Below are 12,671 nucleotides of genomic sequence, written 5' to 3'. Positions count from 1 at the left end.
AATTAAATAGCATAAACTAATTGTCATGCCAAAGACTCACGCTTTGGGCTCGCGAATTTTGCTGCCCTAGGAATCTAAGGCATAGAAAATTGGATTAATTTACCTAAATTCCAAAGGCCAGGGCATGACAGAACTGGGACTCACACTCAGGTGGTTTGGCTTCTGAGCCCACATTCTTGATTACTAATTTTTCTAGTAAAGAAAAGTGAGAAGGACCTACAGTTCTACAACTTATTGACTTTGAAAATTTTAAAACCACTCAGGAGAGTCATGACTATTGTAGTACTAGGACCAGTTTGTTAATTGTGTAGCAAATAATGACAGTCTCATGGCTGAAGCAGGGGTGAACTTTGAGGAGCTGTCTTGCATTGAGTATGAATCATTAGCTGATTTATTTCACAGTATTGGGAAGAGTAGATGGAATGTTTCCTTTAGACAAGGCTTCCAAGAGCATTGTTTCTTTGACTAACACCTATCTTGTTTGACATGATTGGTATCATTTTGAGGGGATACTCCGAAGAGTTATGATTCCATATTCTTTTGTCTCAGTGCAGAGTAGAATTCAGCAAGAGTAAAGTGGTAGATAAGAAGTGATTTATTAGAATAGGATGCTTGTGAGGCTTACAAGCTGGTGGGTGAGAAATGCCACACCCCGAGAACTTAGTGGGCTACAGTTTTATAATCAAAGGAGAAGTAGGGAGGGGGAGAAGACCTTCTTTGTCTTTCTTGAGTAGACGTCATGTTTTCATCATTAATTCCTCCTTCAGGTTGAGCAGGGAAGTTTTCTTGTCCATACGTTGTCAAGCTAGATCCACAAATTATTGTTTTTTATGTATGTAGCGAGTATGTCTTAAGGATCATTAGCTTCATGAGCTCACTGGGCAGAATGTGGGTCACATGCCACCATTGTTTTACTGTCTGGGGGCATGTTCCATGTTTCTGTTGTATGATTTTGTTGCTAAGCAAAGCCTGCTTGGTTTTGTGGCTAAGCAAACCTACTTTCTTGAGTAATCATTAACTTACAGGGGTCTCCCGTATCTTTCACTCCAGTATTCTTGCCTGGAGAATCCCATGGATACAGGAGCCTGGAAGGCTACTGTCCATGGGGTAGCCAGAGTTGGACACAACTTAGCGACTAAACCACCACCACCACCCATATCTTTCTACTTACGATCCCCTAGTGGGATTAGCAATTTAATTACCTATTTTGTCCCTTCATTCTGGCCCTATTGGTTTAGTACAGATCTCTGTCTGACCAGATTAATGATCTTGGAACCATTTACTATTATGATCAGATTTAATCTTTTGCACTTCTGCTTCCTCAACTATTGCTAATTTTGAAAAGGCACAAAGGAAGTCTCATTTCTATAGCTTCTCCTTCTGCATTATGCTTCTTTCTCTGAGGCAGGAAAGTAGGGATTTTTATAAATGAACAAAAAAAAGGAAGATGTAGCTCTGAATGAATGTGTTGTGTGCCTATAGGCTTCCATGCACTTCTTTCAACCCCAGTTCTACTTCTTTTACTCCTTTCCCAGCAGCTGTGTGTTTTGTGTGTGTGGGTGTTTGAGTTGTCTCCACTTGGCCCATATCCATGCAAGCTGCAGCTGCTCCTCGGCATGGGGAATTTCCAGGGAAAGCTTCTTTAAGCTTGTCAAAACTTGCTAGGGAATCAAGGCCTGGAGATATGCTCACTTTTTTATAATTAAAACTCAGAACTTCTGGCACTTTAAGAATTCAGAGAGGGCTTGCTATTTCTCATTTACAATCACCTCCAGTTATCTTCTTTGCATCATGCCCCAAGAGAAATAACAGTCAAAACACTACAAGTCCTCAGCCTGAGCTTCAGGGTAAAATGGACCCTATTCTTAACTGCTTTCTTGCATAAATCTTTACTGCAATATTCTGCATTCACAGAACTTCATGCCCTAAAGTTCTTCCTGCAAAACTCTGTTCTGAGATGAGGGCAGTGGTTCAGTTCAGTTCAGTCACTCAGTCGTGTCCGACTCTTTGTGACCCCATGAACCATAGCACGCCAGGCCTCCCTGTCCTTCACCAACTGCCGGAGTCTACCCAAACCCATGTCCATTGAGTCAATGATGCCATCCAACCATCTCATCCTCTGTCATCCCCTTCTCCTCCTGCCCTCAATCTTTCCCAGCATCAGGGTCTTTTCAAATGAGTCAGCTCTTCCCATCAGGTGGCCAAAGTATTGGAGTTTCAGCTTCAACATCAGTCCTTCCAATGAATACCCAGGACTGATCTCCTTTAGGATGGACTGGTTGGATCTCCTTGCAGTCCAAGGGACTCTCAAAAGTCTTCTCCAACACCACGGTTCAAAAGCATCAATTCTTTGGTGCTCAGCTTTCTTTATAGTCCAACTCTCACATCCATGCATGACCACTGGAAAAACCATAGCCTTGACTAGATGGACCTTTGTTGGCAAAGTAATGTCTCTGCTTTTTAATATGCTGTCTAGGTTGGTCATAACTTTTCTTCCAAGGAGTAAGCGTCTTTTAATTTCATGGCTGCAATCACCATCTGCAGTGATTTTGGAGCCCAAGAAAATAAAGTCAGCCACCAGTGGAGGTTCTGGCAAATCTGTTGTTTATGGATTGTTTGTGGCCTGAGATGAGCCTGTGAGAGCTTTACTATCTTGCCCATAATAATTTTCACAGGGAAAATTATTTTGTTATCATAGAAACACCTTTCCTTTATCATCCTAATTTTCTACTTCATTTTCTCTCCTACTTTTTTTCCTGGTCTTTAACACTCCCTTTTCTTGCTTTCCCTATCTTTTTAATTCAACATTGAAGAAAAGGATGGAAAAGCCTCCCAGCTTGGATGAAACCTACATGCTGAGACCAGAGTCCATTAGGGGTCTTATGATAGTATTGACTCGAAAAATAGTCACAACCTAAAAGTTGAGAGTTAGTTTATTCAGTGAGAATTGTTAGGACTTCAAGCCTGGGAGACAGCATCTCAAGTGACCCTGAGAAAATTTTCCAAGGAGACGGGAGGAGTCAGGTTGTATAGACGTTTGTAACAAAGGGCAGGTAGCCTGAACATCAAAAGTATTTTTGTGAATTAAAGAAAACCAGATATCTCAGGGCTTCCCTTGTGGCTCAGCTGGTATAGAAACTGCCTGCAATGCGGGAGACCTGGGTTCAATACCTGGGTTGGGAAGATCCCCCGGAGAAGGGAAAGGCTACCCACTCCAGTATTCTGGCCTAGAGAATTCCATGGACTATGTAGTCTATGGGGCTGCAAAGAGTCAGACACAACTGAACAACTTTCAGTAGTAGTAGATATCTCAAGTTAAGGAATTTAGCACTTTTCTGTGTATGGGAAGATGCAAGAATCTGGTCTCACTGAAATCATTCCTTTCATATGCATCTCAGCTATCTGGGGCCAGTATCCTGCATTTTTCGCATCCTGAGTTCCTCAGTGCTCAACATAGAGTGACTATAGCCTAATGGTTGCCAGATTGTGCAGGTATTGTTCTCCTTCCTGGGTGCCCTTAGAACTCCTTTGGAGGGCTGGAATTACTGATGACTGTGATGTGCTTGTTTACTGATATGTTAGGAATACTCCATTTCTCAATAACATCAATACAAGACTGCGTGAAGAATATATGCCCTCACTCTACTTAGGCTAAATGTGAACTTGTAATTAGTTTCAAAACATTTAACAAACATGGAATTGAAGAGACCTGACTTAATATTAATTAGTAATAATAATAATTTTTAAATACCCTAAAATTTCAGTCCAAAACTAGCTCTATATGAGCCAAAGTCAGATGGTCCTGTTGAGTAAGACTCATTTGACTTCTTCTAGCTTTATTGAGATATAGTTGACATATAATATTCTGTAAATTTCAAATGTACAATGTATTGATTTAGTACACACACACACACACACACACACACATACACACACATAAATGTGTGTGTATGTGTGTGTGTGTGTATCTGAAAATGATTGCCCTCATACCATTACCCAACTTCTCCATCCCAGCTTCATTTGATCTTAAATTTCAATACTGCTGACCAAGTGTCCAGGAAAATGAAGTAATATACCTATATACTGATCAGTTTCTGTGGTTGGTGCTAAGAGTAACACTGTTTGGCCTGATGGATTTCTCAAGGACCAGTTCCTTAAGTCATTGGAGTGGGTGAGGATATGTGTGACCATTAATATCAGTTACTTTTCAGGTAAGTCAAATGTTTTGGTAGCATTAGATAACAGGGGGACATTAAAGGCATTAAAACTTCGGCTGAGAAGATTAGGGCAGCAGAGATTCTGAAAAGGAGTAGGAGGAGCTTTGCAGGGATGGCATTGTATGCTGTTGAGAGTGGAAAATATTGGTGCATGACTAAGAAGCACTAACTTAATTTGTTCCAGAATGCTGCTGCTGCTGCTGCTAAGTTGCTTCAGTCGTGTCTGACTCTGTGCGACCCCATAGACGGAAACCCACCAGGCTCCTCCGTCCCTGGGATTCTCCAGGCAAGAATACTGGAGTGGGTTGCCATTTCCTTCTCCAATGTTCCAGAATAAAATAAGGAAATAATCACCAGGAGTTTTTTGAAACTGAATCGTTAGAGTAAGTTTAAAATTGATTCATTGCGGGTGGGATGAATTGAGAAATTGGGATTGACACATACATACTATTGATAATATGTATATTGTAGATAACTAATGAAAACCTACTGTATAGCTCAGGGAACGCTACTCAGTGCTCTGTGGTGACCTAAATGAATCAGGGACATATGTATATGTATAGCTGATTCACCTTGCTGTGCAGTAGAAACTAACACGACGTTGTAAAGCAACTATATTCCGATAAAAATTAATTAAAAATTCCAGTAGTCAGGTATGGATATGAGAGTTGGACCATAAAGAAAGCTGAGCGCCGAAGAATTGATGCTTTTGAACTGTGATGTTGGAGAAGACTCTTGAGAGTCCCTTTGACTGAAAGGAGATCCAACCAGTCCCTCCTAAGGGAGATCAGTCCTGAATATTCATTGGAAGGACTGATGCTGAAGCTGAAGCTCCAATACTTTGGCCACCTGATGCGAAGAACTGACTCATTGGAAAAGACCCTGATGCTGGGAAAGATTGAGGGCAGGAGGAGAAGGGGACGACAGAGGATGAGATGGTTGGATGGCATCACCAACTCAATGGACACGAGTTTGGGTAGACTCCGGGAGTTGGTGATGGACAGGGAAGCCTGGCGTGCTGCAGTCCATGGGGTTGCAGAGAGTTGGACATGACTGAGTGACTGAACTGAACTGAAAGTAAAATTGATTCGAGCATTATGCTCCAAGATGGTGGCATACAAAGACCTTGATCTTACCACCTCCCATGTGCACACTGAACCTACACCTACCTGTAGAACAGTTTCTCCTGAAGAATAACTGAGAGCTGATTGAACGGCTTCTGCACGACAAATGGGAGAGACTACACAGAGATAGATAGGAGAGATAGAGACACAGTATTGATGGGAATCCCACCCCTGGCATGCTGACCTGCAATAGGGAGGGATATCAGTGAGGGAACTGTGAACAGACTGCCCTGGGGCACAAGAAAGAAAAAACCCAGCACTTTAAAGGACATCTAAACTACATGTGAAAGAAATTCATATACTAACCCTAGGGCATGTGTAAACTTCTGTAAAACTGCTGAAACTCTGAGAGTGCCTCTCTCTCAGAGGCACTAAAAATCACCATTTTGCATTCCTCCTCCACCTTGATAGTGTGGATGGGAGAATGGTACAGGCATTCCAACCAACCCTCTAAGGCTTCCCAGGACACTCCAGGCTCCTGGCCCATACCAGCTGTCCCCCCAAGGAGGCCCTGAGAAAGTGTGCCCTGGGACCACTAAATTCATGCCCACCAGGACAACCATGGTGAAGGAGGAAACAGACAGAACAGGCTCCATCTTGAAAGCAGGACTCTATCTTGGGCCGGACTGTGGACTTTGAGCTATATGCCCAGTATCTATGGAAACGATATACCAATGGAAAACCAGACCCCCTGATGAAGGAGCCTCAGGACTTGTACCTAGACTCTCCTGGTGCTTAAAAGAATATGCTAATTATCTCTGCAACAGAACAAAGTCGTAAATCCCATTATGCTTATCGGGAGTATGCTGCTGCTGCTAAGTCACTTCAGTCGTGTCCAGACTCTGTGTGACCCCAGGCCTATTGATAAATGTCCACTATTTAACTATCTAGGCCTATGACACATGAATCATGGGTTAACTTTGATTGTATCTCTCTTTTACCTTGCCAGACTAGTTTCAAGTAACTTGGGTAGGTGGGTTTGAGCACGTAAGCTTAGGGTATATAAGGTTTTCACAAAAACTGGTTGGGGTCTTTGGCTAAGAGGAAACTCTGCCTTGGGCCCGCTGGTGTAAAAAACTGCACTCCACTATCTGCATTGTCCTTCTGAGTGAGTTTGTTTCCCGGAACACCTGGCTACAGCAATGGCACATCATGCCCCAGGCCCATGCTCACTTTGGCTCCAGCTGTCCTGCCAAGGTGTCCCGAGCCCTTAGATCCCGCACAGGAGAGACAAGCCTCCTAAATGTCTGGCCCTGAAAACTAATGGGGATTATATCCAGGAAAGCCCTAGAACTGCAGGAGATGAAGAGCTCTCTCTTAAAGGACTTCAATTCACTTACCCTATGACTCGACACATGCACAAAAACACCCGTTGGAAAAATGCTTAGAACAAAAGAGAAGGAGCCTCCTTTACTAATCTTAAAGCGTCTGTCAGAGAAGCAGGAAATCGGTGAATCCTGTCTGAGAAGCACCACTTTGGTGAGCTTATCCATCCTATCTGGCTAATGCTAGGGGCCACTTTGGTACTACACCGGAAATCTGCTGGAGCTTGGGTGTGTACCTCACCGAGAGCCCTGCTTATCTCTGTAGCAACAGTTGAATGTCCCAACCAGCTTGGGGCAGAGAGCTCCACCCAAACCCACAATGCAGCTAAAACCCTGCCACAGCAGGTGGGGCACATGCTGAGCACACAAATGGAAAGTCCCTTGATTTCCAGAAAGACTTTAATTAAGCAGAGATAAACAACCTGTCTGATGAGAGTTCAAAGTAATGGTTGTAAAAATGAAGAAGAATGGATGAACGCAATCAGAACGTCAACAGAGAAAGAAAATAAAAGAAAGGACCAAACAAAAGTTAAAACTGAACTGAAAAATATAGGGATTCAGCAGCTGAATGGATGAAGAAGAAGCACAAATCTGTGAGCTATAACACAAAGCAATGGAGCTCATCCAGACAGAGTAGCATAATGGAAAAAAATATTTTTAAGTGAAGATCCCTGAAGTCATAAAATCAAGCAAACTAACATTTACATTTTAGGAGTCCCAGAAGCATAAGAGAGAGTGAAAGGGAGATCAATTTATTTGAAAAACTAATGATTAAAAACTTCTTTAACCTGGGGAAGGAAGCATATCTAGGTCCAGGAATCACAGAGAGTCCCAAACAAGATAAACTTGAAATAAACCACAAAAGACATATCATAATTAAAATGGCAAAAGTTAAAGAGAGAAATTTAAAAGGAACAAGAAAAACAAGTAGTTACATACAAGAAAATATTGATAAGACTGATATCAGTGAAGACTGAAAAATCAGCTAATTTTTTAGCAGAAGCTGCAGGCCAGAAGGGAGTGGCATGATAGGTTTAAAGTGCTGAAAAGAAAAAAAAAATTACCACCAAGAATACTCCACTTGGCAAGATTATCATTCAGAATTGAGGGAGAGATAAGTGAGTTTCCCAGACAAGCAAAAAGTGAAAAAGATTATTACTACTAAATTGGCCTTAAGTGAAATGTTAGCAAATCTTCAAGAGGAAAAAAAAAAAAAGAATCACTAGAAATAAGGAAATAAACAAAAGGAAAAAAATCTCACTGGTAGAGATCCACTGGCGGTGGATAAGCCACTTAATAAAACTACTATGAAGGTTAAAAGACAAAAGTAGTAGAATTATAACTGCAATAAGCAGTTAAGGGATACACACACACAAAAAGATGCAAAATATGATGTTAAAAACATGTAACATTAGGAACAGTAAAAATGTAGTGCTTTTAGAATGCATTCAGAGTTGATTATCAGCTTAAAATAAACTGATATATATATATTCACGGTGACTGCAGCCATGAAATTAAAAGATGTTTGCTCCTTGGAAGAAAAGCTAGGACAAGCCTAGACAACATATTAAAAAGTTGAGACATCACTTTGCAGACAAAGGTTCATATAGTCAAAAAGGCGGTTTTTCCAGTAGTCATGTATGGATGTGAGAGATGGACCATACAAGAAGGCTGAGCACTGAAGAATCGGTACTTTTGAACTGTGGTGCTGGCGAAGACTCTTGAGAGTCCCTTGGACTGCAAGGAGATCCAACCGGTCAATCCCAAACAAAATCAACCCTGAGTATTCATTGGAGGGACTGATGCTGAAACTGAGTCCCTTGGACTGCAAGGAGATCCAACCGGTCAATCCCAAACAAAATCAACCCTGAATATTCATTGGAGGGACTGATGCTGAAACTGATGCTGAAACTGATCAGGGCCAATACTTTGGCCACCTGATATGAAGAGGTGACTCACTGGCAAAGACCCTGATGCAGGGGAAGATTAAAGGCAAAAGGAGAAGGGGCGGCAGAGTATGAGATGGTTAGATTAGCATCACCAACTCAATGAACATGAATCTGAGGAAACTCCAGGAGATAGTGAAGGACAGGGGAGCCTGGTATGCTGCAGTCTGTGGGGTTGCAAACAGTTGGACATGACTTAGTGACTGAACAACAACAACGTATATTCATGAACCTAATAGCAATCACCAATCACAAACCTACAACAGATAAATAAAGGCAAAGGAACCCACACAAAACACTAAGAAAAAAAAAACATCAAACCACAAGGAGGAGACCAAGAGAAGAAAAAGTAGTGAAGAACTACAAAAACAACCAGGAAACAGTGAACAAAATGGAAATAAAGTACGTACATATCAATAACCACTTTAAATGTGAAACAATGAAATGCTCCAATCAAAAGACATAGGATGAATTAATGCATAAAAAATACAGACCCATCTATATTCTACCTATGGGAGACTCTTCTCACATCTGTATACACACAAAGAAAGTAAAAGCATGGGGAAAAAGATATTTCATACAAATGGAAACAGAAAGCTGGTATTACAATACTCATATGAAACAAAATAGACTTTAAAACAAAGATAGCAACAAATTAAAATGGAAGTCATTATATTGTCATAAAGAGAAGATCCAAGAGGATATATTGTAAACCCAACATAGGAGCACCTAAATGTATAAGCAAAAATGAACAGACATAAAGGAAGGAATTGGCAGTAATACAATAATAGTAGGAAACTTTAGTACCCCACTTACATCAATGTACAAATTATTCATACTGATTTATGAAAATCATTGGCCTTAAATGACACATTTGACTTACTGAACTTAATAGATATAGAAAGAATAGTCCATCTAATACACATTCTTTGCAAGTGCACATGAAATAATAGTGGCTCCGCCACTGGCAATCAACTGGGTTGATCTTTTCTTGGAGATCTCAACTTTTATTTTTGACTATTTTATGGTCTTGTGACCTCTAGTCTCTGATTGCTTCAAAAAGTTTACAATTTTTCCCCCCATTCTTTCACTTTAAGTCAGTTTAGATTTATTTGTTCAGCACATTGTTTTTGAGATTCAACCATAATGTTGCATTTATCAATACTGTATTATTTTCTATTTTCTCCTGAGTACTATTCTGTTAAATAGATGCTCCATAAGGATACGCCAGTTTATTTGTGCATTCATCTATTGATACACAATTGTTTTTTTTCCAAGCTTTTGGCTAGCTTGAATAAAGCTGATAAGAACAGTTACAAGCTTTTGTATAAGCAAAGGCTTTAATTTCTGTTGGGTGTCTAGGAATGGAAGTACTAGGTTAAATAACACATGTACTTATGTTGTATTCTACATGTCCGTTTAAAGTTTAGTCTCTGTTAAATAGAATTTGAAATCAGGGGAGACACAAAGATTCCAATCTATGACTACAAACATAATATAAGCAGCTTCAGAATATCTTACAAAGTCAGACTCATGGGAATGCATTGTTTACTTCAGCTCTCAGGACCTTAATTTTAATGACTTCCTCCCAGGAAAAGCCACTGTTCAAGACCTTAAAGAATTTAGGTTCAGGTCTTTGAGACTAGTGGTTGGTAAAGATTTAGGATGGGGAAATAAAAATCAAGTGAGAAATGCCAAATGGGATTTTGATCTTCAAACTGCAGATTTCGCTGTCCTGTATTCAGCCCTTGACGTCCTCTCCACTGACTCCATCGCTCTGTGCTCAGCCCAGCAGGTGAGAGTACGGAATATGTCAAGGAGGCTGCATCTCTTGAGACATTTTTGCCGTTTGGAGAGACTTGGCTTTTTCTCTTAAGTGCCACCTACCTTTCTCTCTCCTTCCCTTCTTTCCTCACTTCCTTTCTTCCTTTGTCTCTTTCTCTTTTTCTTCTTTTTGTGGAGGGCTTCTCTTTAACTCTCCTTACACAAAACACAGCATAGAAATCCTGTTTCAAGATGCCTGTAGGGATCAGATTTTACACTGAAAAAAAAATTTAGGATTTTACCCTGAAATCTGTAGGATGATAATCTCCCACAATGACCTTATCTTCTGACAGCTGGAGCCTGCCACATACCCCCTTGTCAGAGTCCTTGGCCGACTCTGTGTTCTCATCCCCTTGTACTTTTCCTATTACCACAGGTATAAGGTTACAGGAAACCTGTTTTTTTATTTTAATTTTGAAAGTTGTTGGATCTGGAGATGAATACAACAGCTACTTGAGGACTTTCGCTACCACAAGACCCAAAACCTTGCTCTAGCATCTCTGTCACAACTCATATGGAAGGTAAAGAGTTTGTCCAATTTATAATATTTGCTTCTTCTTGAACTCAAGGAAGGAAGAAAAATCTATTGTTTTTGCAACTTCATCTACTCCCAAGCCCAGGTGAGCACATCTTTTTTTTCATGCTGGTCATTTCTGTGGGTACCAATGCTAATAGATATTAATTCATTTTGTTGTTCCTAGTTGTGTGCGTATTCATGTTTAGGTATATGAGTGTAAATATATGTAAATTTGTATATGTGATAATATGCACTTGGGATAAACATGCACATATTGGTTTATTGATTTGTCCAACAGATATTTATTGAAAAACTTATCTGTGTCAAGCAATGAGGATAAAATAGCTGATGGTATTTCTCTTCAAAATAGAAAAAACCAGAGTGACTTGAAAGCAAGTATATATTATGTGATAGAAAAGATGTATTAAGAGTTGTCGGGAGAAAACCTAGAGAAGCAGAAAAATGGAAAATAGCAACTCAGCTTAACAGAGTGCATGGAAGCTTGGGTGAAGCCATTAGGGAAGGATAATGGAGAATAACGAGGAGTTTATCTTCTTGATCAAGCAAGAAGTGAAGTTCCATAGAGGAAAGGGTGCAGGCAAAGGCACAGGTTCATGTACCTTCAGGTATGGACGTCAAGGGTAAGAGTTAGTGAGCAAGGAGAGAGGACCTTGCAGACATCTCCCAAGCAGGCAGAGATGCTCTAGAACCTGATTATATATTGGATTTTAAGTCTAGAAACAATGAAGAATTATTGAATTGGTTTAGTGGGGAGTTGAAAATGATACAGTTAGCATTTTCTGAAGATAACTCTATTATTTGAAAGAGCAATAAAGGAGGCAGAGAAGTCATAAGTAGAAATTATGAGGTCAGAAAATAGGTTGGTGATATTAGCAATTGAGAGGAGGAGAGAGATTTGAGATCTCCTGAGATAAAATCAGTGACTATTTAAATTGTCCAATTGATGGAAAGGAAAAAAAGGAAGAGAAAATGACTCCAATTTTCAATCTGAATATCTGTCTTAGTAGTTGTGCCAATATAAGGGAAAGAAAGTAGTATTTATGAAAAAAAAATCATAGTTTCAAGTTTGGCTATCTTAAATTAAAAGTTAAACAAGAAAATGCATGTGAAGTAATTGGTCCATATATGTGCATTGTCATGAATATTTACTATTATTCTAGATAATTAAACCATAATGTACACCAAACAATAACTGTATATTTGTAAATAATTTAATTTAATTCCTGTAATAGATACTAATATCCTTATCTTATAGATGCAGAAACTAAAGCTTATGTGGCGTAAATAACTTGCTCAATATGATCTATAGAGCTCAGATCCAAATCAAGTTGTCTGTCCACAAGACTTATTCCATCACTGTAACATCATAATTATAGTCATTACTATTGCTATTATTATTTCTATTATATATAAAAGGAAATTGTCAGTGAGGCTCAGTAGGAAGTTTGATATGTGAATCAGAACTTTGAAAGAAGATGACTAAGTTGCTTATAGAGATTTAGAAGCCATCAACAGTTAAATGATAGCTGAAGTCAGAAGAGTAAGTGAGATCTTGCAGAGAGTGTATAGGCTCAGAAAGTGAAGAAAAGAGGAAAATGCTGATACTAAATGATGGGCAAAAGAAAAGTATGATAAGGAAAAGAAAAGGAGGTGTCATTGGGAGAAAAAAGGTCTAAGAGAAGGCAAGGGAGAATATG

General features: G+C 39.8%; 1 long non-coding RNA gene across 1 annotated transcript in view; it reads left to right on the top strand.

Annotated features, from left to right (window-relative positions):
• The window catches only part of LOC145526101 (uncharacterized), a 118,132-nt gene extending 106,142 nt beyond the window's left edge, over window positions 1-11,990 (top strand). The window contains exons 5-7 of the long non-coding RNA XR_014068690.1: window positions 4,402-4,600; window positions 10,337-10,407; window positions 10,813-11,990. This is a non-coding gene — a long non-coding RNA (uncharacterized LOC145526101). The remainder of the gene's footprint in view (window positions 1-4,401; window positions 4,601-10,336; window positions 10,408-10,812) is intronic.
• The last annotated feature ends 681 nt before the right edge of the window (window positions 11,991-12,671 follow it).

The sequence above is a fragment of the Giraffa tippelskirchi genome, chromosome 11, assembly GCF_054371585.1.
Source record: "Giraffa tippelskirchi isolate mGirTip1 chromosome 11, T2T-mGirTip1v1.2.pri, whole genome shotgun sequence".
NCBI lineage: Eukaryota > Metazoa > Chordata > Mammalia > Artiodactyla > Giraffidae > Giraffa > Giraffa tippelskirchi.
The sequence above is the reverse complement of the archived record's forward strand: the minus strand, read 5'-3'. Positions and strand labels throughout refer to the sequence as shown.